The sequence below is a fragment of the Bos taurus genome, chromosome 2 (assembly GCF_002263795.3).
Source record: "Bos taurus isolate L1 Dominette 01449 registration number 42190680 breed Hereford chromosome 2, ARS-UCD2.0, whole genome shotgun sequence".
NCBI lineage: Eukaryota > Metazoa > Chordata > Mammalia > Artiodactyla > Bovidae > Bos > Bos taurus.
In genome coordinates, this window is record NC_037329.1 from 104,697,489 (window position 1) to 104,720,355 (window position 22,867).

General features: G+C 44.8%; 1 non-coding gene across 1 annotated transcript; it reads left to right on the plus strand.

The window, feature by feature from the left end:
- Positions 1-18,929: 18,929 nt before the first annotated feature.
- On the plus strand, positions 18,930-19,001 carry TRNAS-GGA (transfer RNA serine (anticodon GGA)). The gene has a single exon. It is a non-coding gene; the product is annotated as a tRNA-Ser (tRNA).
- Positions 19,002-22,867: the final 3,866 nt, after the last annotated feature.

The following is a 22,867-nucleotide window of genomic DNA, read 5'->3' on the forward strand; positions in this document are numbered from 1 at the left end:
GGCAGAGGGCACAGGGGCTGAACCAGAGGGGCGTAGACCAGGGGCTGCTTCAGAGCAGCAGCAGCCAGTAAATCTGATGTGAGAACGTTCTTCTTGTAGCTTCCAGAATTTAAAGGCAGGACCCAGACGGACCCTTAATTGGACCCAGGAGATCCCAGGAAGCCAGGAACTACAAGCCCTTGATTACTGAGGTGGCCCAGACAGTAGTTCCAGCTCCTGGAAGGTATGGTCAGGTTGTTTTTACAAGAATGGCCTAGGGACGGCCCCATACAACGACACTAGATGGGGGCCTACAGACTTTACATTGCTCAGGCCACGAATCAAAGCCCTCAACACTGTGGTCAAACAACACCAAGTGGACGCCCTTCTTGATGTTAGTCAATGTACGCACGATCCAAAAGGAGAAACTCTCTGTCTGCCACTGGATGGGAAAACGTTTATGAAAGAAATACTGCAGGATGGCATAGTTGGCATCTAGAAGTCTGATGACTGGCTGATATGTACGGTCACTGCCTTGTTCTGTCCAGCAGCAAGAGACAGAGATCCAATCTTTCCACTCTCCAGAAGTTCCAGCCACAGACCCTTCTTCTCCAAGTCTAAAAGTTCTCCCTCGTATCCACACCCATAGGCAGGACAGTAGCTCGCCTCCCAAGAAGTCTCCGGCCTGACCTCCACGTTTTCACCCTCTTCCTCTGAGTCATCGCTACCAACTCAATGTCATACAGTTCCAGATATCTTCGCCCGTGGGGTTCACGCTGGGCTTACGTCCTATGGGTCTGTGGTCTGTGCTCGTAAAAGTGGCCCAGGATGCAGGGCCTGGGGCCCTCAGCAGGGGGCAGGCAAGTGCGGCTGACGGGCCACAGCTTGGCATGGTTATAGGGCAGGATGCTCTGCCACAGGTCCTGGCAGTCTGGCCAGCGCCAGCACACCTGGAGGCAGGGCCTGAGAAGCATGCTTGGGGCAAGTAGCTCAGCACCTCCCTGTATCTCAGCCCGTGCTCCTCTCCAGTGGGCCTTCTCTTTGCCGCCTCCTTTTTCTTAAATTTGGAGATTCATGAAGATCTTGAAATACAGTTCTTGGGAATGTCAAGAATTTACTGTACATCAAAATATTGATAGTGTGTTATCTCTGGTGGTTGGAAGAATGATCTTAAGTGTGTTCTTAGTAGCTTTTTCATGAATATGCATTACTTGTACAAGGAGAAATTAATGTTGCCTTTAAATGCTGTCTTGAGGGGAAGGTTAGGCTTTTTGCTAACCTTTTTCTGGAGGATGCTGATGGGTGAGCAGTGTGTAGAGGTGGGGATCCAATTCGAGTCTGTGCTCAGTGGGCCCAGCCAGCTCCTACCTACTTGCAACAGAGTGTTGCTAGGAATCAGATAATGGGGAAGGGAGATGGAGGAGGAGAGAGGAGAGTAAAAGAGAAAACCGCACTGTCACGAAAAGCTCAGAACTCCCCTTTCAACCTTTCCCTTGTAATTAGTTGGTACAGCTAGCGGGGAAGAGCTCTTGGTAAGTTAGAACTTGTCGGGCTTGAGTCCTCAGGATGTTTAAGACTTGCTCAAGTGTTTGGGGAAAGCTTAGTTCTCAGATAGCTCCTCCTCCTTCCCTGTCTTTTTGTTTTAATTCCCTGCCTGGAGGGGGTTTGCAAAGAGTTGGAAACTCTAGTGCGCTGATCAAGGGAGCCTTCTCTCCAGGGCTGTTCTGGGGATGCTGGGATGAATTTAGTTGAAGCAGGTTTCTCTCTGCAGTGATTTGTGAGCTGACTCTGCAAAGCTCTTGAGGGGAGCAGTGGAGGAGGAAGAAAAGTGGCCAGGGTCCCAGAGAGTCAAGTGCATCTGCCTCTTCTAAGGACTCTGTGACTGCATCATTAGGTCCACTCAGATAGTCCAGGACAATCTCCCCATGTCAATATTATTGGCTTCCATCTATAAAATCCTTTTTGCCATAGTTGTGTCTGACTCTTTGCAACTCCATGGACTGTATCCTGCCAGGCTCCTCTGTCTATGGAATTTTCCAGGCAAGAAAACTGGAGTGGGTTTCTGTTTCCTCCTCCAGGGGATCTTTCCGACCTAGGGATTGAACCCACGTCTCTTATATCTCCTGATTTGACAGGCTTATTCTTTACCACTAGCACCACCTGAGGATGCCCCTTTTGTCATATAAGGTAGCCTATTCACAGAATAGGGATTAAGACATGGACATCCTTGGGGGGCATTATTCAGTCTACCACAGATGTTTTGCTGAAAGTTTTGTTTTAGGTTTGCAGGATTTGTTTACAAAAGAAACCGCTGGCTACCCAAAAACAATTTCAATTTTTATAAAAGATTATTTAACTTAATTTCAATACACAGTTCTTAGAAGAAAAGAAAGAGAAACAGTGGAGAGGAGTAGGCAGCATATACATCACCCAGTTGGGCTGAAACCCATGTCCAGACTTGAACAGTGCTGGGAAATCCCGAATGACAGCAATCTGAAGTCCCAATTGGGAAAGGGTCCCCAGTGGTGTGTCCACTCCATGGGTGAGACTTCAAATTGCAGTTTTGTGGGTTTGTCATCAGTTTGCATGGAAAAACCCAGCTCTGGTTTTTCTTTAACTTTTAAAATGCTGTCTGTTTCACCTTGTGAGTCACAAGATTTTCTAGACCCCTGGGGGCTGACCAGGTCCCCAGGGGATCCAGAAATTCCAAGACCTACACCCTCTCTTATCTAAAGTGCCTCTTGATTTGCTGGTGACAATTGTGCTTCCTGGCAGGCACATTGTCCAGGCAGAGTCAGAAGTCAGTCAGAGGCCTGCTCACCTGCTTTTGAAGCCTGAGAAAGACTAATTCCATTTTAATTTCCCTAACAACAGAGATGGTTTTTGCTTCTAGAACAGTTGTTTCTACCTGCCTGTGTTGTAATCCCAGTAAACAAACTCCCGTTTACCAAACACAGCTTCTGGGCTTGACCTGGACCAAAAGTTTTATGAGGAACACCTTGTAACTTCCTGTACTCTTTCTGATGCTGGAGCTATTATTTTTATCCTCATTCTGTGCTGTGCTTAGTTGCTCAGTTGTGTCCGACTCTTTGTGAACCCATGGACTGTAGCCTGCCAGGCTCCTCTGTCCGTGGGAATTCTTCAGGCAAGAATTCTGGAGTGTGTTGCCATGCCCTCCTCCAGGGGATCTTCCCAACCCAGGGATCAAACCCAGGTCTCCTGCATTGCAGGTGAATTCTTTACCATCTGAGCCACCAGGGAAGCCCCCTCATTCTACAGAAAAGAAACCAAAGCCTGAGATTTCAGCTGAGATCACACAGGGAGTAAGTCAAGGACCTGAGATTTGAACCCAGGTCTGTTTGGTCCCAAGATCATTCTCTTCCGTATCTCACTCTTCTGACCGTGGTAGCAATCCCCTTGAGAAAACTCCCATAGATCCTTGCTCATTCCCTTATTAGACCCCTCCCACATCGTACTGGGATTAGTCAGTGTGACCAATAAAATACCATGAAAGTGAAGGTGGGTGTCTTCTGCAGTTAGGGCATCAAAGATGTTGTAACCATGCTCTCTCTTGGACACTCACTCTGGGGAGCTAGAGGCCATCCCACAAGCCTCTCAAACAACCCTGTGAAAAGGTCCACATGGTGAGTGATTGAGGTTCCTTGCTGCAGCCTGGAAAATCCCATGGGTGGAGGAGCCTGGTAGGCTGCAGTCCATGGGATCGCTAAGAGTCAGACATGACTGAGTGACTTCACTTTCACTTTTCACTTTCATGCATTGGAGAAGGAAATGGCAACCCACTCCAGTGTTCTTGCCTGGAGAATCCCAGGGACGGGGGAGCCTGGTGGGCTATTGTCTCTGGGGTTGCACAGAGTCGGACACAACTGAAGTGACTTAGCAGCAGCAGCAGCAGCAGCAGCAGCAGCTGCAGTCCTAGCTGGCATCTTGAAACACCCAGAGCCCCGACCTTCCAGCTGGGACACTCTCAGGAAACTGTAAGACAGTAAAGTTTTTTGTGTTGTGCTTTTTAGCCACTACTTCTTGAAGTAATTTGTTACACAGCTATTTATGACTAATACAAGGCCTGAGTTCTAGAAATGTGGGCAAGTTTGCTCTGAGCTCTAGCTATGCAAAAGAGGTGCTGGTCAGACCTTGATCCTCTGAAACCTGTGTTCTGTTCCAACTACTTAGCACCTAGCCCTGGAGTGAAGAACCCAACAGTTATAGAATGTGTCCCATTCTTGAGCCACTTTCCCCAAAGAGCAGAAATACTGTTCATCTATTATCCTACTGCTCCATGACCATCCATGGCTCCATAATGCCCATAAATGATTCTCTCAAGCCCAAACTCCTTTGGCTGGCATTTCTCCCTCCCATCTCCCTCATGTCACAGCCCTTCTGGTCTCATTTTTCACTGATCCTCAGGCTGACCCTTCAGGTCTGGTTGGACCAAGGTGTTCACCACTACACTCTCTTCTTGGTTGTTGATTTGTACTGCTCTTACCCCATTAGTTGCAAAGGAATGCACAAATCCAAGCTGAGAATCTGTTAGGTAGTAGGAACCAATGAAGGATACTCTGTGTGCAGTGTCTCTATTTGCACATAAGCCATTTTTACAGAGAAGGAAATGGAGGTAAAATGACCTGCCCAAAGTCCTAGGGGAAGTAGGTGACGGAATCAGTACTGACATTCAAGCCCGCTCAGCTCTGTGGCTGTAAGCTCAGGATTTTTCCACTACACAGTCTTGCAACTGACTCACACTTCTGTGGAATTTTACAGTTTTAAAGCTCCTGCCTATGATCATCTTTATTGAGCTTCACAACAACCCAGGGTGATAGAGCAGGGACTGCTCACCCCATTTCACAGATGATAAACTCCACGGGGAAGAGTATTTGTCCCCATGGGGACAAGTGTCAGAGCTGCGATTCCAAGTTAATATCTGCCTCCAGACCCACCGCTCTCTCCTCTGTCTTCTCTTTGAACGTCTCCCCAAACTTACCAGAGAGTTCTGTGTATCACTGATACTCAGTGCATATTTGTTGGCTGATTAGTTTTTTAATGTATTCTTTAGTAAATGGAACTTCCCTGATAGCTCAGTTGGTAAAGAATCTGCCTGCAATTCGGGAGACCTGGGTTTGATCCCTGGGTTGGGAAGATGCCCTGGAGAAGGGAAAGGCTACCCACTCCACTATTCTTGCCGGGAGAATTCCATAGACTGTATAGTCCGTGGGGTCGCAAGTGTCGGACACGACTGAGCGACTTTCACTTTCACTTTTACTGTAAATGGTACAGACAGAGTCTGATGGCTAGAGAATTATCTGTGATGACTGAGACTGACTTTAAAAAAGCACACTTGAAAAGGTGTAGCAGAAAGCTATGAGGACAAACTCCAGGAGGAGCTTTATGATTGAAAGTCTGAGAATAGTAATACAGTGTTGAACAAAGGAAATATGGGACTAACTCTGCTGGGGGAATCTCTAAGAATGACCCATCCTTGCCTGGATTTACAAAAGTTCTGTTTGTTTTTAGGGGCAGGGGATGGACAAAATGAGCTATAAAGGGTCTGGCATCCATCACTCAGGTGTGGATGTCATTGTTATCTGAGTCACTGAGCCAGAGCAAAGAAGAGGAAGAACGTGTCATGTTCTTTGTAGGGGATTCCCCAGTGCTCAGGAATTCAGCTGATGAAGTTCTACAGAGAGATTCTTGGGGACAAGTCACACAGGATCAGGTTCCTTGGGCCTGTGAAGCTTCACAGGTTGTCCCACCCAGTCCTTGCATATCATCAGACACTCCAGAGGGTGCTCAATGAGTATCTGCTGAATGTCACATAAATGGATAAATGGATAGCTGTGGCTTTCTCCTGTTTCTCTAGGGTTCTCACAGTGTTTCCCCCTGTCCCGGACACCCATTCCAGTTCCAACTGTTCTTTGTTGTTAGGGCTTCCTTCTGCCCTAACCGCTTGCAAATCAAATCCAGTGGACTCTTGTCCTGCCTTCTGTGGGCATAGTCCAGGACTGGTCACCCCAGCCTGTGATCATCGTCCCTGTTTTTTTTTTTTTTAAAGCACCTTTTCATTTGGATTCAGAACGTACTTGGAGTAAGAGATGTGAAGAGACTCAGGTGTAGCCAGAAGGCAACCTTGAGCACTGGGCTGTCTGGGGCTAAGTTTCCCATCCATTCATAATCCACTTCGGGGGGGTTTGTGAGTGAGGGGGCCATTCCCCGGATTCCACTGGCCTCCATCTGAGGGCCAGGAGACATGGCTGACTCAGGATCTATCACACATGAGTCTGCATGTATGATCTTGAACAAGTTCTTCCTGACCTGCGCCCTGGCTTCTTCACTGTGAATGAGGTGGTCAGATTCCTTCATTCTGCCATGCACTCAGCAGTTGTTTTCTGAGCATCTGTGATGTGCCAGGCTTTGATGACATGTTGGTAAACACAATACAGTTTCTGCAATCAGGGACAGTATGTACAAGGAGAGGCAGAGAAAAACCAATGGACGCAATGAACAAGTGCAGAGAAGATGTAATGTCAGGTGAGTGTGGGGAAGGTAAGTACAGCAGGGCAAGTAGGGGTTACTGACGGGGGTCTGCTTTAGGTAAGGTGGTCATGGCAGGCATTTCCCAAGAGGTGACATTTGAGCAGAGACCTGAAGAAAGGAGGGAGCAGGCCAGGCATGTCTCTGAAAGAGTGGATCCTCAGAAAAGGGACAGCAAGTTCAGAGGGCTTTGAAAGGAACCTATTTAGTGTATTTAAGAAGCTGCAAGTAAAGAATCTGCGTGCAATGGAGGAGACTGGGTTTGATCCCTGGGTTGGGAAGATCCCTTGGACAAGGGAATGGCAACCCACTCCTGTATTCTTGCCTGGAGAATTCCATAGACAGGAGGCTGGCAGGCTACAGTCAATGGGGTTGCAAAGAGTTGGACACAACTGAGTGACCGACAATTTCAGTGATTAAGAAACTGCCTGCCAATGTAGGGGACACAGGTTTGATCCCTGTTCCGGAAACTAAGACCCACATGCTGCAGGGGACCTAACTAGAGAGTAGCCCTCACTCACTGCAACTAGAGAAGGCCCGTGCGTAGTAACAAAGACCCAGCACAGCCATTAAAGTATCTGACTCTTTGCCACCCCATGGACTGTGGCTGGCCAGGTTCCTCTGTTCATGGGGTTCTCCAGGTAAGAATACTAGAGTGGGTTGCCATTCTCTTTTCCAGGGGATCTTCCTGACCCAGGGATAGAACCCCGGGTTCCTGCACTGCAGGCAGATTCTTTACCATCTGAGCCACTAGGGAAAGAAAGTGAAAGTGAAAGTGAAGTCACTCAGTCGTGTCCGACTCTTTGCGACCCCATGGACTGCAGCCTACCAGGCTCCTCCTTCCATGGGATTCTCCAGGCAAGAGTACTGCAGTGGGGTGCCATTTCCTTCTCCAGGGGATCTTCCTGACCCAGGGATCGAACCCAGGTCTCCCGCATTCCAGGCAGACACTTTAACCTCTGAGCCACCAGGGAAGCCTTAACTAAATACTTTAAAAAAAAAAGAAAAAAAAGCAATAGCAGCAGCAAGGAAGCCAGGTAGGGACAAAGTGCAGAGAAGTCACCAGGGGCCGGATCACATGGTAAGGACCTTGGGTCACCCCTTGAGTGATTGGGGCAGTCATGGGTCACTGAGAGCAAGGGGCTGGCAAGGTCTGACAAGTGGTTAAAAGGGGAAATTGATCCCCAGGGATCCGACTTGGGCTGCTCCCAGTCCCAGGCTAAGGAGATCAGGCTTGGTATGGGAGGGGCAGGGTAGACCCAAAGCGAGGTCCTGCCCAAGAGGCAGACTTTGTGAGCTGTGCCAGGACAGACCGAGGGAACCTGCCTGCCCATGCCTCATCCTGTTCCTGCTCCAGGGCGGTAATCTAGACCTCGGTGAGCAGTTAACACAGAGCTGACTGACAGATGAACCTACACCCCCAAACCATAGGCTGTGGTGGCCTCAGGGTTGGGGTGTGAGATAATAACTTAGGGGTTAGATGTTTGGGGTCTCGGCCACTCCCAAATGATATGTTCTTCCCTCTTTAGAAAAATCCTTCCTCTTCCCTCGCCTCTTCTCTCTAGTTTCCCTTAGCGCCATCTTTATTCTTCCAGTCAATTCCCTTTTCTTCCTTTTCTATATCCAGCCTCCAAGGACTGCATAGCATCTCCTAAAAGTCGAGGGCTTATTAAATAAAATCTAGTAAGATGAGCTCCCTGGCCCATCGAAAAGCTAAGACAGTTGCCTTTGTTCCGGAAACTAGAAAGTTGTAGCGTCTGATGTTAAGGATTGTGATTCTGGAGTCCTCTAAAACCTTCTAGTAGGGAAAGGGGAAGTCGCTCAGATGTGCCCGACTCTTAGTGACCCCATGGACTGCAGCCTACCAGGCTTATTCGTCCATGATTTTCCAGCCAAGAGTGCTGGAGTGGGGTGCCATTGCCTTCTCCGAAAACTTCTTAGTAGGTGCCAGGGAATTACATATTGTGATAAGACCGAGGATGTAGGTCCACCCAAGGCATTCTGGGAAGACAGGGAAGGGAGCTCTGATCCAGCAGAGTGAGGTGGGGCCATCAGGGAAGTCTTCACAGAGAAGGGGCTGTTTGCAATAGGGTTTGAAAGGTGGGTCGGATTTTGCCAGAGAGAGAAAAGTTGTATTCGAGAGAATGTTAGGAAAGGCCAAGAGCAAGGAGACTAGTGTGTTTGGGAAGTGACCAGTCAGTTATCTAAATTAAACGCCAAAAAGTCTTACCTTAGTGGAAAAATCAGATGTGCTGGTTGTTTGATCCCATCCGGTAGTTTTTGTTTTGTTTTCAAGTAACTATCACTAAATAAACACAGATGATCTTCAGGTAATAAATGAGATTAAATATTTATATTATGTTCAGGTCAAAGGGTAAATATAATGAGGAGAGAAGGGAGGAGAAGGTTGGGGTCAGGGATAGGAGATTTCCTGTTTAGACAGAATGGTGTCTGGTCAGTTGGCGACATTTGATCCTGAAAGGAAAAAAAAAAAGAAAGTTTGGGAAACCTGGTTGAAAGGTTCCAAAACACTCCACTCAACTGGAAAACCACTTCTCAGATCTCCTACTCCCTTTTCCTAGAAATGGTTCATTTTGTTAAGAGTATTAAGAGAAGAAGGGATTTAAAGAGAAAACATTGTGATTCAGAATAAGAATACCTAGTGTTCCTACCACACCTTTCTCCCAAGGAGCTCGGGTTGCTGGAGAGAAATTATATCATTAATTCTTCACCTCATTCCCGCCTCCTTTTCCCCCAAATTATCCTCCTCACCCCAGCTTCCCTGGTAGCTCAGACAGTAAAGAATCAGCCTGCAATGCAGGAGACCTAGGTTCGATCGCTTGATCCCTGGTTCGGGATGATCCCCTGAAGGAAATAGCAACACACTCCAAAGCACCGGTAGAGCGAGGAAGTTCTTGATACCTAACTCAAATCTCTTTAGCTGTAGTGGAGCCTCATTTTTTGGGCGTTGTTTCCAATTGGCACAAAGAGCGAATGTCTTGCCCCCATCGTGTCAAGAAGCTTCAGAAACTTCCCTTAACTGGCCAATTTTTAAAGTTAATTTGTTAGATCCTCCATCTTGCAAATGAGAAAGCTAGACTTTTCCAAAGCTGACGGGAGGAAAATCCTTGCATCCCACCAGCTGGTGCAGGTGGGCCACTGACTCAAGGATTCTTCGGCGAGTACTGAGCTCAGAGCCCTCTCCTGTGCACCACAGAAGAGAGAAGTCGGTTCTGATGGTTCCCTGTCCTGAAGGAGCTTTCTGGAAAGGATGAAGCAGGTATGTGTGTGTGCTGAGTCATTCAGTCATGCCCGACTCTTTTTGACCCCAGGGACTCTAGCCCCCTAGGCTCCTCTGTCCATGTGGATTCTCCAGGCAAGAATACTGGAATGGGTTGCCATTCCCTTCTCCAGGAGATCTTCCTGACCCAAGGATCAAACCTGTGTCTCCTGCAATGCAGGTGGATTCTTTCCCGTCTAAGCCACCAGGGAAACATGTATCCACAAAAAGCTAAACATCAACTTACGCGATAAATGTCAATGCAAGATAACCATGGACAATATCATGAAGAAGAGTATTATTATACTTTAAATAATAATCCGTTCAGTTCAGTTCAGTCGCTCAGTCGTGTCCGACTCTTTGCGACCCCATGAATCGCAGTACGCCAGGCCTCCCTGTCCATCACCAACTCCTGGAGTTCACTCAGACTCACGTCCATCGAGTCAGTGATGCCATCCAGCCATCTCATCCTCTGTCGTCCCCTTCTCCTCCTGCCCCCAATTCCTCCCAGCATCATATCTTTTCCAATGAGTTAACTCTTCGCATGAGGTTGCCAAAGTACTGGAGTTTCAGCTTTAGCATCATTCCTTCCAAAGAAATCCCAGGGCTGATCTTCAGAATGGACTGGTTGGATCTCCTTGCAGTCCAAGGGACTCTCAAGAGTCTTCTCCAACACCACAGTTCAAAAGCATCAATTCTTTGGTACTCAGCCTTCTTCACAGTCCAACTCTCACATCCATACATGACAACAGGAAAAACCATAGCCTTGACTAGATGGACCTTTGTTGGCAAAGTAATGTCTCGGCTTTTGAATATGCTATCTAGGTTGGTCATAACTTTCCTTTCAAGGAGTAAGCGTCTTTTAATTTCATGGCTGCAATCACCATCTGCAGTGATTTTGGAGCCCCCAAAATAAAATCTGACACTGTTTCCACTGTTTTCCCATCTATTTCCCATGAAGGGATGGGACCAGATTCCATGATCTTCGTTTTCTGAATGTTGAGTTTTAAGCCAACTTTTTCACTCTCCTCTTTCACTTTCATCAAGAGGCTTTTTAGTTCCTCTTCACTTTCTGCCATAAGGATGGTGTCATCTCTATATCTGAGGTTATTGATATTTCTCCAAGCAATCTTGATTCCAGCCTGTGCTTCTTCCAGCCCAGCGTTTCTCATGACATACTCTGCATAGAAGTTAAATAAGCAGGGTGACAATATACAGCCTTGACATACTCCTTTTCCTATTTGGAGCCAGTCTGTTATTCCATGTCCAGTTCTAACTGTTGCTTCCTGACCTGCATACAAATTTCTTAAGAGGCAGGTCAGGTGGTCTGGTATTCCATCTCTTTCAGAATTTTCCACAGTTTATTGAGATCCACATAGTCAAAGGCTTTGGCATAGTCAATAAAGCAGAAATAGATGTTTTTCTGGAACTCTCTTGCTTTTTCCATGATCCAGCGGATGTTGGCAATTTGGTCTCTGGTTCCTCTGCCTTTTCTAAAACCAGCTTAAACATCTGGAAGTTCATGGTTCACGTATTGCTGAAGCCTGGCTTGGAGAATTTTGAGCATCACTTTACTAGCGTGTGAGATGAGTGCAATTGTGCTGTAGTTTGAGCATTCTTTGGCTTTGCCTTTCTTTGGGATTGGAATAAAAACTGACCTTTTCCAGTCATGTGGCCACTGCTAAGTTTTCCAAATTAGTTGGCGTATTGAGTGCAGCACTTTCACAACATCATCTTTTAGGATTTGAAATAGCTCAACTGTAATTCCATCACCTCCACTAGCTTTGTTCATAGTGATGCTTTCTAAGGCCCACTTGACTTCACATTCCAGGATGTCTGGCTCTAGATGAGTGACCACACCATTGTGATTATCTTGGTCATAAAGATCTTTTTTGTACAGTTCTTCTGTGTATTCTTGCCACCTCTTCTTAATATCTTCAGCTTCTGTTAGGTCCCTACCATTTCTGTCCTTTATTGTGCCCATCTTTGCATGAAATGTTCCCTTGGTATCTCTAATTTTCTTGAAGAGATCTCTAGTCTTTTCCATTCTGTTGTTTTCCTCTATTTCTTTGCATTGATCACTGAAGAAGGCTTTCTTATCCCTTCTTGCTATTCTTTGGAACTCTGCATTCAGATGCTTATATCTTTCCTTTTCTCCTTTGCTTTTCTCTTCTCTTCTTTTCACAGCTATTTGTAAGGCCTCCCCAGACAGCCATTTTGCTTTTTTGCATTTCTTTTCCATGGGGATGGTCTTGATCCCTGTCTCCTGTACAATGTCATGAATCTCAGTCCATAGTTCATCAGGCACTCTATCAAATCTAGTCCCTTAAATCTATTTCTCACTTCCACTGTATAATAATAAGGGATTTGATTTAGGTCATACCTGAATGGTGTAGTGGTTTTCCCTACTTTCTTCAATTTCAGTCTGAATTTTGTAATAAGGAGTTCATGATCTGAGCCACAGTCAGCTCCTGGTCTAGTTTTTGCTGACTGTATAGAGCTTCTCCATCTTTGGCTGCAAAGAATATAATCAATCTGATTTCTGTGTTGACCATCTGGTGATGTCCATGTGTAGAGTCTTCTCTTGTGTTGTTGGAAGAAGGTGTTTGCTATGACCAGTGGATTTTCTTGGCAAAACACTATTAGTCTTTGCCCTGCTTCATTCCGTATTCCAAGGCCAAATTTGCCTGTTACTCCAGGTGTTTCTTGACTTCCTACTTTTGCATTCCAGTCCCCTATAATGAAAAGGACATCTTTTTTGGGTGTTAGTTCTAAAAGGTCTTGTAGGTCTTCATAGAACCGTTCAACTTCAGCTTCTTCAGCATTGCTGGTTGGGGCATAGACTTAGATTACTGTGATATTAAATGGTTTGCCTTGGAAAAGAACAGAGATCATTCTGTCGTTTTTGAGATTGCATCCAAGTACTGCATTTCGAACTCTTTTGTTGACCATGATGGCTACTCCATTTCTTCTGAGGGATTCCTGCCCGCAGTAGTAGATATAATGGTCATCTGAGTTAAATTCACCCATTCCAGTCCATTTTAGTTCGCTGATTCCTAGAATGTCGATGTTCACTCTTGCCATCTCCTGTTTGACTACTTCCAATTTGCCTTGATTCATGGACCTAACATTCCAGGTTCCTATGCAATATTGCTCTTTACAGCATCGGACCTTGCTTCTATCACCAGTCACATCCACAGCTGGGTATTGTTTTGCTTTGGCTCCATCCCTTCATTCTTTCTGGAGTTATTTCTCCACTGATCTCCAGTAGCATATTGGGCACCTACCAACCTGGGGAGTTCCTCTTTCAGTATCCTATCCTTTTGCCTTTTCATACTGTTCATGGGGTTCTCAAGGCAAGAATACTGAAATGGTTTGCCATTCCCTTCTCCAGTGGACCACATTCTGTCAGATCTCTCCACCATGACCCGCCAGTCTTGGGTGGCCTCACGGGCGTGGCTTAGTTTCATTGAGTTAGACAAGGCTGTGGTCCTAGTGTGATCAGGTTGACTAGTTTCTGTGAGTATGGTTTCAGTGTGTCTGCCCTTTGATGCCATCTTGCTACACCTACCGTCTTACTTGGATTTCTCTTACCTTGGAAAAGGGGTATTTCCTCACCGGCACCCCTCCTAACCTTGAACGTGGAAGAGCTCCTATAGGCCCTCCTGCATCCATGCAGGCACTGCTCCTTGGACATGGGGTTGCTCCTCCCGGCCACGGCCCCTGGCCTCGGACGTGGGGTAGCTCCTCTCAGCCGTTCCTGCGCCTTAATAGCTAATATTTATTGAGCACTCTACCTCATGCGAAGAGTTGACTCATTGGAAAAGACTCTGATGCTGGGAGGGATTGGGTGCAGGAGGAGAAGGTGACGACAGATGATGAGATGGCTGGATGGCATCACTGACTCGATGGACGTGAGTCTGAGTGAAGTCCAGGAGTTGGTGATGGACAGGGAGGCCTGGTGTGCTGCGATTCATGGGGTCACAAAGAGTCAGACACGACTGAGCGACTGAACTGAACTGAACTGTTATGTGCCAGGCCTGTCCTGAGTGTTCTGGAAAAGATCAGTTTTCATTCAAATCCCAAAGAAAAGCAATGCCAAAGAATGCTCAAACTACCACACAATTGCACTCATCTCATAGGCTAGCAAAGTAATGCTCAAAATTCTCCAAGCCAAGCTTCAGCAATATGTGAACCGTGAACTTCCAGATGTTCAAGCTGGTTTTAGAAAAGGCAGAGGAACCAGATCAAATTGCCAACATCCTCTGGATCCTCGAAAAAGCAAGAGAGTTCCAGAAAAACATCTATTTCTGCTTTATTGACTATGCCAAAGCCTTTGACTGTGTGGATCACAATAAACTGTGGAAAATTCTGAAAGTGATGGAATACCAGACCACCTGACCTGCCTCTTGGGAGACCTGTATGCAGGTCAGGAAGCAACAGTTAGAACTGGACATGGAACAACAGACTGGTTCCAAATAGGAAAAGAGTATATCAAGGCTGTATATTGTCACCCTGCTTATTTAACTTACATGCAGAGTAGGTCTTGAGAAATGATGGGCTTGAGGAAGCACAAGCTGGAATCAAGATTGCTGGGAGAAATATCAATAACCTCAGCTATGCAGATGACACCACCCTTATGGCAGAAAGCAAAGAAGAACTAAAGAGCCTCTTGATGAGAGTGAAAGAGGAGAGTGAAAAAGTTGGCTTAAAGCTCAACATTCAGAACACTAAGGTCATGGCATCTGGTCCCATCCCTTCATGGCAAATAGATGGGGAAACAGTGGAAACAGTGCTAACTCTAATTTTGGGGGCTCCAAAATCTCTGAAGATGGTGATTGCAGCCATGAAATTAAAAGATGCTTACTCCTTGGAAGGAAAGTTATGGCCAACCTAGATATATTGAAAAGCAGAGACATTACTTTGCCAACAAAGGCCCGTCTAGTCAAGGCTATGGTTTTTTCGGTGGTCATGTATGGATATGAGAGTTGGACTATAAAGAAAGCTGAGCTCCAAAGAATTGATGCTTTTGAACTGTGGTGTTGGAGAAGACTCTTGAGAGTCCATTGGACTGCAAGGAGATCCAACCCGTTCATCCTAAAGGAGATCAGTCCTGGGTGTTCATTGGAAGGACTGATGTTGAAGCTGAAACTCTAGTACTTTGGCCACCTGATGTGAAGAGCTGACTCATTTGAAAAGACCCTGATGCTGAGAAGGATTGAGGGCAGGAGGAGAAGGGGATGCCAGAAAATGAGATAGTTGGGTGGCAACTCCAACTCAATGGATATGGGTTTGGGTGAACTCCGGGAGCTGGTGATGGACGAGGAGGCCTGGAGTGCTGAAGTTCATGGGGTCGAAAAGAGTCGGACATGACTGAGCGACTGAACTGAACTCACAAAAGAAAAACCAGAATTTAAACCAATTAGGGAATCCTAGTAAGTGAACAGCCCTGGGTGACTGTATCGCTCATATGCCCATGAGGTTGATTATGGTCCTATGCTTATTTTTTGGGGGCTAGCTTGAACTAATTATTGTGATTCCCAGAAGGGTACCATGAACTGATTGGCTTATTTGAATTATTGTTCTTTCTTGGACCAATTCTTCCTTTTTTTAAAAAAAATTTAATTTTTGTTTTATATTGGAGTATAGTTGATTTACACTATTGTATTAGTTTCAGGGGTACACCAAAGTGATTCAGTTATACATATACATATATCCGTTCTTTTTCAGATTCTTTTCCCATACAGGGTATTATATAATATTGAGTAGAGTTCTCTGTGCTTACAATATGTCCTTGTTGATTGTCTATTTTATATATAGTAGTGTATATATGTTAATCCCAAACTCCTAATTTATCACCTGCACCCCCCGGGTCCCCTTTGGTAACCATAAGTTGTTTTCAAAGTCTATGAGCCTGTTTATGTTTTGTAAATACATTCATATATATCATTTTTTAAGATTCTACATATAAGAGATAGCGTATGATATTTGTCTTTCTGGTCTGATTTACTTCACTTAGTATGATAATCTCTAGGTCCATCCGTATTGCTACAAATGGCATTATTTCACTCTTTTTTATGGATGGGTAATATTCCATTGTTTATATGTAGTTCATCCTCTTTATCCATTCCCCTATCAATGGACATTTAGGTTGCTTCCATGTCTTGGCTACTGTAAATAGCGCTGCAATGAACATTGGGGTGCAAGTATCTTTTTGAATTATTGTTTTCCCTGGATATATACCCAGGAGTGGGATTGCTGGATCATATGGTAGCTCTATTTTAGTGTTTTAAAGATCTTCCCTACTGTTCTCCATAGTGGCTGTACCAATTTACGTTTTCACCAACAGCATAGGAGGTTTTTCTTCAAACCCTCTCCAGCATGTATTGTTTGTAGACTTTTTGATAATGGTCATTCTGACTGGTGTGAAGTGATACTTCACTGTAGTTTTGATTTGCATTTCTCCAATAGTTAGTGTGGCTCAGTATTTTTTCATGTGCTTTTTTATCATCTGTATGTCTTCTTTGGAGAAATGTCTATTTAGATCTTCTGCCCATTTTTGATTGGGTTGTTTGTTTTGTTGATATTGAGCTGCATGAGCTCTCTGTATCCATATATTTTGGAGATTAATCCCTGTCAATCCCTTCATTTACAAATATTTCCCCCCATTCTGTGGGTTGTCTTTTTGTTTTGTTTATAGTTTCCTTTACTGGACCCATTCCTATGATAGTTCAGTTCAGTTCAGTTCAGTCGCTCAGTCATGTCCAACTCTCTGAGACCCCATGAATCACAGCACGCCAGGCCTCCCTGTCCATCACCAACTCCCGGAGTTCACTCAGACTCACGTCCATCGAGTCAGTGATGCCATCCAGCCATCTCATCCTCTATCGTCCCCTTCTCCTCCTGCACCCAATCCCTCCCAGCATCAGAGTCTTTTCCAATGAGTCAACTCTTCGCATGAGGTGGCCAAAGTACTGGAGTTTCAGCTTTAGCATCATTCCCTCCACAGAAATCCCAGGACTGATCTCCTTTAGAATGGACTGGTTGGATCTCCTTGCAGTCAAGGGACTCTCAAGAGTCTTCTCCAACATCACAGTTCAAAAGCATCAATTCTTTGGCTCTCAGCTTTCTTCACAGTCCAACTTTCACATCCATACATGACCACTGGAAAAACCATAGCCTTGACTAGACGGAAATTTGTTGGCAAAATAATGCTTTTGAATATGCTATCTAGGTTGGTCATAACTATCCTTTCAAGGAGTAAGCGTCTTTTAATTTCATGGCTGCAATCACCATCTGCAGTGATTTTGGAGCCCCCAAAATAAAATCTGACACTGTTTCCACTGTTTCCCCATTTATTTCCCATGAAGGGATGGGACCAGATTCCATGATCTTCATTTTCTGAATGTTGAGTTTTAAGCCAACCTTTTCACTCTCCTCTTTCACTTTCATCAAGAGGCCTTTTAGTTCCTCTTCATTTTCTGCCATAAGGGTGGTGTCATCTGCATATCTGAGGTTATTGATATTTCTTCCAGCAATCTTGATTCCAGCTTGTGCTTCTTCCAGCCCAGCGTTTCTCATGATGTACTCTGCATAGAAGTTAAATAAGCAGGGTGACAATATACAGCCTTGACATACTCCTTTTCCTATTTGGAACCAGTCTGTTGTTCCATGTCCAGTTCTAACTGTTGCTTCCTGACCTGCATACAAATTTCTTAGGAGGCAGGTCAGGTGGTCTGGTATTCCCATCTCTTGAAGAATTTTCCACAGTTTATTGTGATCCATACAGTCAAAGGCTTTGGCATAGTCAGTAAAGCAGAAATAGATGTTTTTCTGGAACTCTCTTGTTTTTTCCATGATCCAGAGGATGTTAGCAATTTGATCTCTGGTTCCTCTGCCTTTTCTAAAACCAGCTTGAACATCTGGAAGTTCATGGTTCATGTATTGCTGAAGCCTGGCTTGGAGAATTTTGAGCATTACTTTACTAGCATGTGAGATGAGTACAATTGTGCGGTAGTTTGAGCATTCTTTGGCATTGCTTTTCTTTGGGACTGGAATGAAAACTGACCTTTTCCAGTCATGTGGCCACTGCTGAGTTTTCCAAATTTGCTGGCAGATTGAGTGCAGCACTTTCACAGCATCATCTTTCAAGATTTGAAATAGCTGAATTGGAATTCCATCACCTCCACTAGCTTTGTTCATAGTGATGCTTTCTAAGGCCCATTTGACTGCATATTCCAGGATGTCTGGCTCTAGATGAGTGATCACACCATCGTAATTATCTTGGTCATGAAGATCTTTTTTGTGCAGTTCTTCTGTGTATTCTTGCCACCTCTTCTTAATATCTTCAGCTTCTGTTAGGTGCATACCATTTCTGTCCTTTATCGAGCCTGTCTTTGCATGAAATGTTCCCTTGGTATCTCTAATTTTCTTGAAGAGATCTCTAGTCTTTCCCATTCTGTTGTTTTCCTCTATTTCTTTGCATTGATCACTGAAGAAGGCTTTCTTATCTCTCCTTGCTATTCTTTGGAACTCTGCATTCAGATGCTTATATCTTTGCTTTTCTCCTTTGCTTTTCTCTTCTCTTCTTTTCACAGCTATTTGTAAGGCCTCCCCAGACAGCCATTTTGCTTTTTTGCATTTCTTTTCCATGGGGATGGTCTTGATCCCTGTCTTCTGTACAATGTCACGAACCTCCGTCCACAGTTCATCAGGCACTCTGTCTATCAGGTCTAGTCCCTTAAATCTATTTCTCACTTCCACTGTATAATCATAAGGGATTTGATTTAGGTCATACCTGAATGGTCTAGTGGTTTTCCCTATTTTCTTCAATTTAAGTCTGAATTTGGCAATAAGGAGCTCACGATCTGACCCACAGTCAGCTCCCGGTCTTGTTTTTGCTGACTGTATAGAGCTTCTCCATCTTTGGCTGCAAAGAATATAATCAATCTGATTTCTGTGTTGACCATCTGGTGATGTCCATGTGTAGAGTCTTCTCTTGTGTTGTTGGAAGAGGGTATTTGCTATGACCAGTGTGTTCTATTGGCAAAATCTATTAGCCTTTGCCCTGCTTCATTCTGTGTTCCAAGGCCAAATTTGCCTGTTATTCCAGGTGTTTCTGGAGTCCCTGGTGGCTCAGAGGTTAAAGCGTCTGCCTGGAATGCAGGAGACCCAGGTTCGATCCCTGGTTTGGGAAGATCCTGTGGAGAAGGAAAATGGCAACCCTCTCCAGTACTCTTGCCTGGAGAATTCCATGGAGGGGGGAGACTGGTAGGCTACAGTCCATGGGGTCGCAAAGAGTCGGACACGACTGAATGACTTTACTTTCACTTTCCAGGTGTTTCTTGACATCCTACTTTTGCCTTCCAGTCCCCTATAATTAAAAGGACATCTTTTTTGGGTGTTAGTTCTAAAAGGTCTTGTAGGTCTTCATAGAACCGTTCAACTTCAGCTTCAGCATTACTGGTTGGGGCATAGACTTAGATTACTGTGATACTGAATGGTTTGCCTTGGAAACGAACAGAGATCATTCTGTCATTTTTGAGATTGCATCCAAGTACTGCATTTCGAACTCTTTTGTTGACCATGATGGCTACTCCATTTCTTCTGAGGGATTCTTGCCCACAGTAGTAGATATAATGGTCATCTGAGTTAAATTCACCCATTCCAGTCCATTTTAGTTTGCTGATTCCTAGAATGTCGACGTTCACTCTTGCCATCTCTTGTTTGACCACTTCCAATTTGCCTTGATTCATGGACCTAACATTCCAGGTTCCTATGCAATATTGCTCTTTACAGCATCGGACCTTGCTTCTATCACCAGTCACATCCACAGCTGGGTATTGTTTTGCTTTGGCTCCATCCCTTCATTCTTTCTGGAGTTATTTCTCCACTGATCTCCAGTAGCATATTGGGCACCTACCAACCTGGGGAGTTCCTCTTTCAGTATCCTATCCTTTTGCCTTTTCATACTGTTCATGGGGTTCTCAAGGCAAGAATACTGAAATGGTTTGCCATTCCCTTCTCCAGTGGACTACATTCTGTCAGACCTCTCCACCATGAACCGCCTGTCCTGGGTAGCCCCACACGGCATGGCTTCCTATGATAAGTTGGATGGAATTATCTGATTAGCTTAGGCCAATCAGGACTCAGCTTTGAAGTTCAGGTTGGATCATGCTCTACCCAAATTACAAGTGCCGCAAAACAAAGATGGCAGAGTGATGCATTGTTGGCTCTGTGCATGGCTTCATAATGCATGGATTAGACAGTATCTCCCAGCTAGATGAGCATCTGGAATAGGCTCCCATTTCAAGAAGTAGCCTTGCTGTGTTCTCCTTCCTGTTGTTTAGAGCAAATCATGCTTCCCTCTGGTGAGCAGAGGAGATCATAGATATCAGGTAGTGTGGAGTTAGGGAAAGAACTCTTGAATTTGCACTTCTAGGTATCTGTTCAAAGGAATGAAATCAGGATCTTGAAGAGTTATCTGCATGCCCATTCTCATTGCAACATTGTTCACAATAGCTAAGCTATGGAGACAACCATGCAGTGTCTGTCAAGAGATGAATGGATCAAGAAAATGAATATATTTACAATGGCCCCCTGATGCAAAGCACTGGCTCATTAGAAAAGGGCCTGGTTCTGGGCAAGATTGAAGGCAGGAGGAGAAGGGGGCAACAGAGGATGATGAGTTGGTTGGATGGCATGATTCGATGGGCATGAGTTTGAGCAAACTCTATAAGTTGGTGATGGACAGGGAAGCCTGGTGTGCTGCACTCCTTGGGGTCACAAAGAGTTGGACATGACTGAGTGACTGAACTGATTATTTAGCTTTAAAAAAGAAGGAACATCTGACATTTGCAAAAAGTGGATGAACTATTTCTCTAGTTCTACATTTTTAGAGTTCACATATATGTGATACTATGCACTCTTTGTCTTTCTGTGTCTGGATTATCTCACTAAGCATAATGGACAGAGGAGCCTGGCAGTCTGCAAAGAGTTGGACATGACTGAGTGACTAACCACACAGAGAAATAGAGAGCAAGATGGTGGTTTTCAGGGGCTGGGGGGTGGAGTGGGGAAAATGGGGTGATGTTGGTTTAAGGGCATAAATTTCAGTTATAAGATGAGTAAATTCTGGGAAGCTAGTGTGAAGCATGGTGACTATGAAAAGAAAGAGTTAGTCACTCAGTTGTGTCCAACTCTTTGCCACCCCATGAATGGTAGCCTGCCAGGCTCCTCTGTCCATTAGATTCTGCAGGCAAGAACACTGGGGTGGGTTGCCATCCCCTTCTCCAAGGGATCTTCCCGACCCAGGGATCGAACTCAGGTCTCCTGCATTGCAGGCAGATTCTTTACCATGGGAGTCACCAGGGAAGCCCTCTAATATTGTACTGTATACTTAAAATTTGCTAAAAGAATAATAGGTCTTAAGTGTTGTCACCACACACACTACACACATGCAAGAATGGTAACATGTGAAGGGATGGATATGTTTAATAGCTCAATTGTGGTAATCATTCAGTTCAGTTCAGTCGCTTAGTCATGTCTAACTCTTTGCGACCCCATGAATCACAGCACACCAGGCCTCCCTGTCCATCATCAGCTCCTGGAGTTCACTCAGACTCACGTCCATCGAGTTCCCTTTTCCTCCTGCCCTCAATCCCTCCCAGCATCAGAGTCTTTTCCAATGAGTCAACTCTTCGCATGAGGTGGCCAAAGTACTGGCATTTCAGCTTTAGCATCATTCCTTCCAAAGAACACCCAGGACTGATCTCCTTTAGAATGGACTGGTTGGATCTCCTTGAAGTCCAAGGGACTCTCAAGAGTCTTCTCCAACACCACAGTTTAAAAGCATCAATTCTTCAGTGCTCAGCTTTCTTCACAGTCCAACTTTCACATCCATACATGACTACTGGAAAAACCATAGCCTTGACTAGATGGACCTTTGTTGGCAAAGTAATGTCTCTGCTTTTCAATATGCTATCTAGTGGTAATCATTAGACATCTACTTATATAAAAACACTATACTGTACACCTTAAATATATACTTTTTTTTTTTTTTTTTTGTCGATCATACCTCAGTAAAGTTGGGGGAGAAAGATGATTCTTTGTGAGCTACTTGCAAGCAGATTTAAGATCAGTGCTGTTGCAGTAATTGAATGTGACCACCACACTGTAAAACTTGTGAATAGTGTTTAAACATATGTGTATGAAAGATATTTTTAATTCTAAAAAAAACACATTGAGGTTAACCTCTCTGCTTGATTCCTCACCAGGTACAGTATTATCTTGAACATATAACCTTATTTCACTATTACTGTTTCCTAACTTTGAAGAAAAACAAGGCCAGCCTTACCCTTTTCACAGGCTGATGTGACAATCAGATGAGATTGTATAAGTGAAAATGCTTTTCAATCTGGTCAGGACAATATGCATGAAAAAGATAGCTGCTATTTAACGTCTGTGGGCTTTAACATCTTGAAGGCTTAACATGCAAATCTTTCCCAGATTTTAAATAGGAAATAGGGGAATGGGAAGTGGAAAGAAAGATAAATTGGGCAGGGTAATTCAGGAAGGTCATGAAAAAAGGCTCTTGAGCTTTAAAAATGAGGAGAAAGGTGATGGATATTAAAGCTAGAATACAGAATAGAATTTCTTGTCCAAAGCAGTAATTCCAAAGGCAAATTGTTCTAGTTTCTTACTGACATAAAATCACCTCTTGTTCTCCCCCACTGGGTCCCCTACCAACTCCCCTCTGATCTCCTTCCCCTCTCCTTTACCTAACCCCCACGTCCCAGAAATAATTCTTAAGCTGCTCCTACTATCTTTCCCATCACCTTTCTGGTGCCTTGGCTCCATGTCCTCTAGGCAACTTGGAAAGGATCACCAGTCCTTAAACAGTCGAGGGAAAAAAGAATAGAATTATGTTCCAACAGGTTCCCGGGGCTCAGGTCTCTGGTTCATGCCTCCTTCCAACCTGAGATTCCAGCATCCATCATTCTTGACAGTTGCTTGCATGGGGAGGCCTCTTCCAAGTCTGTAAATCCCAGGTGCTGCTCTAAC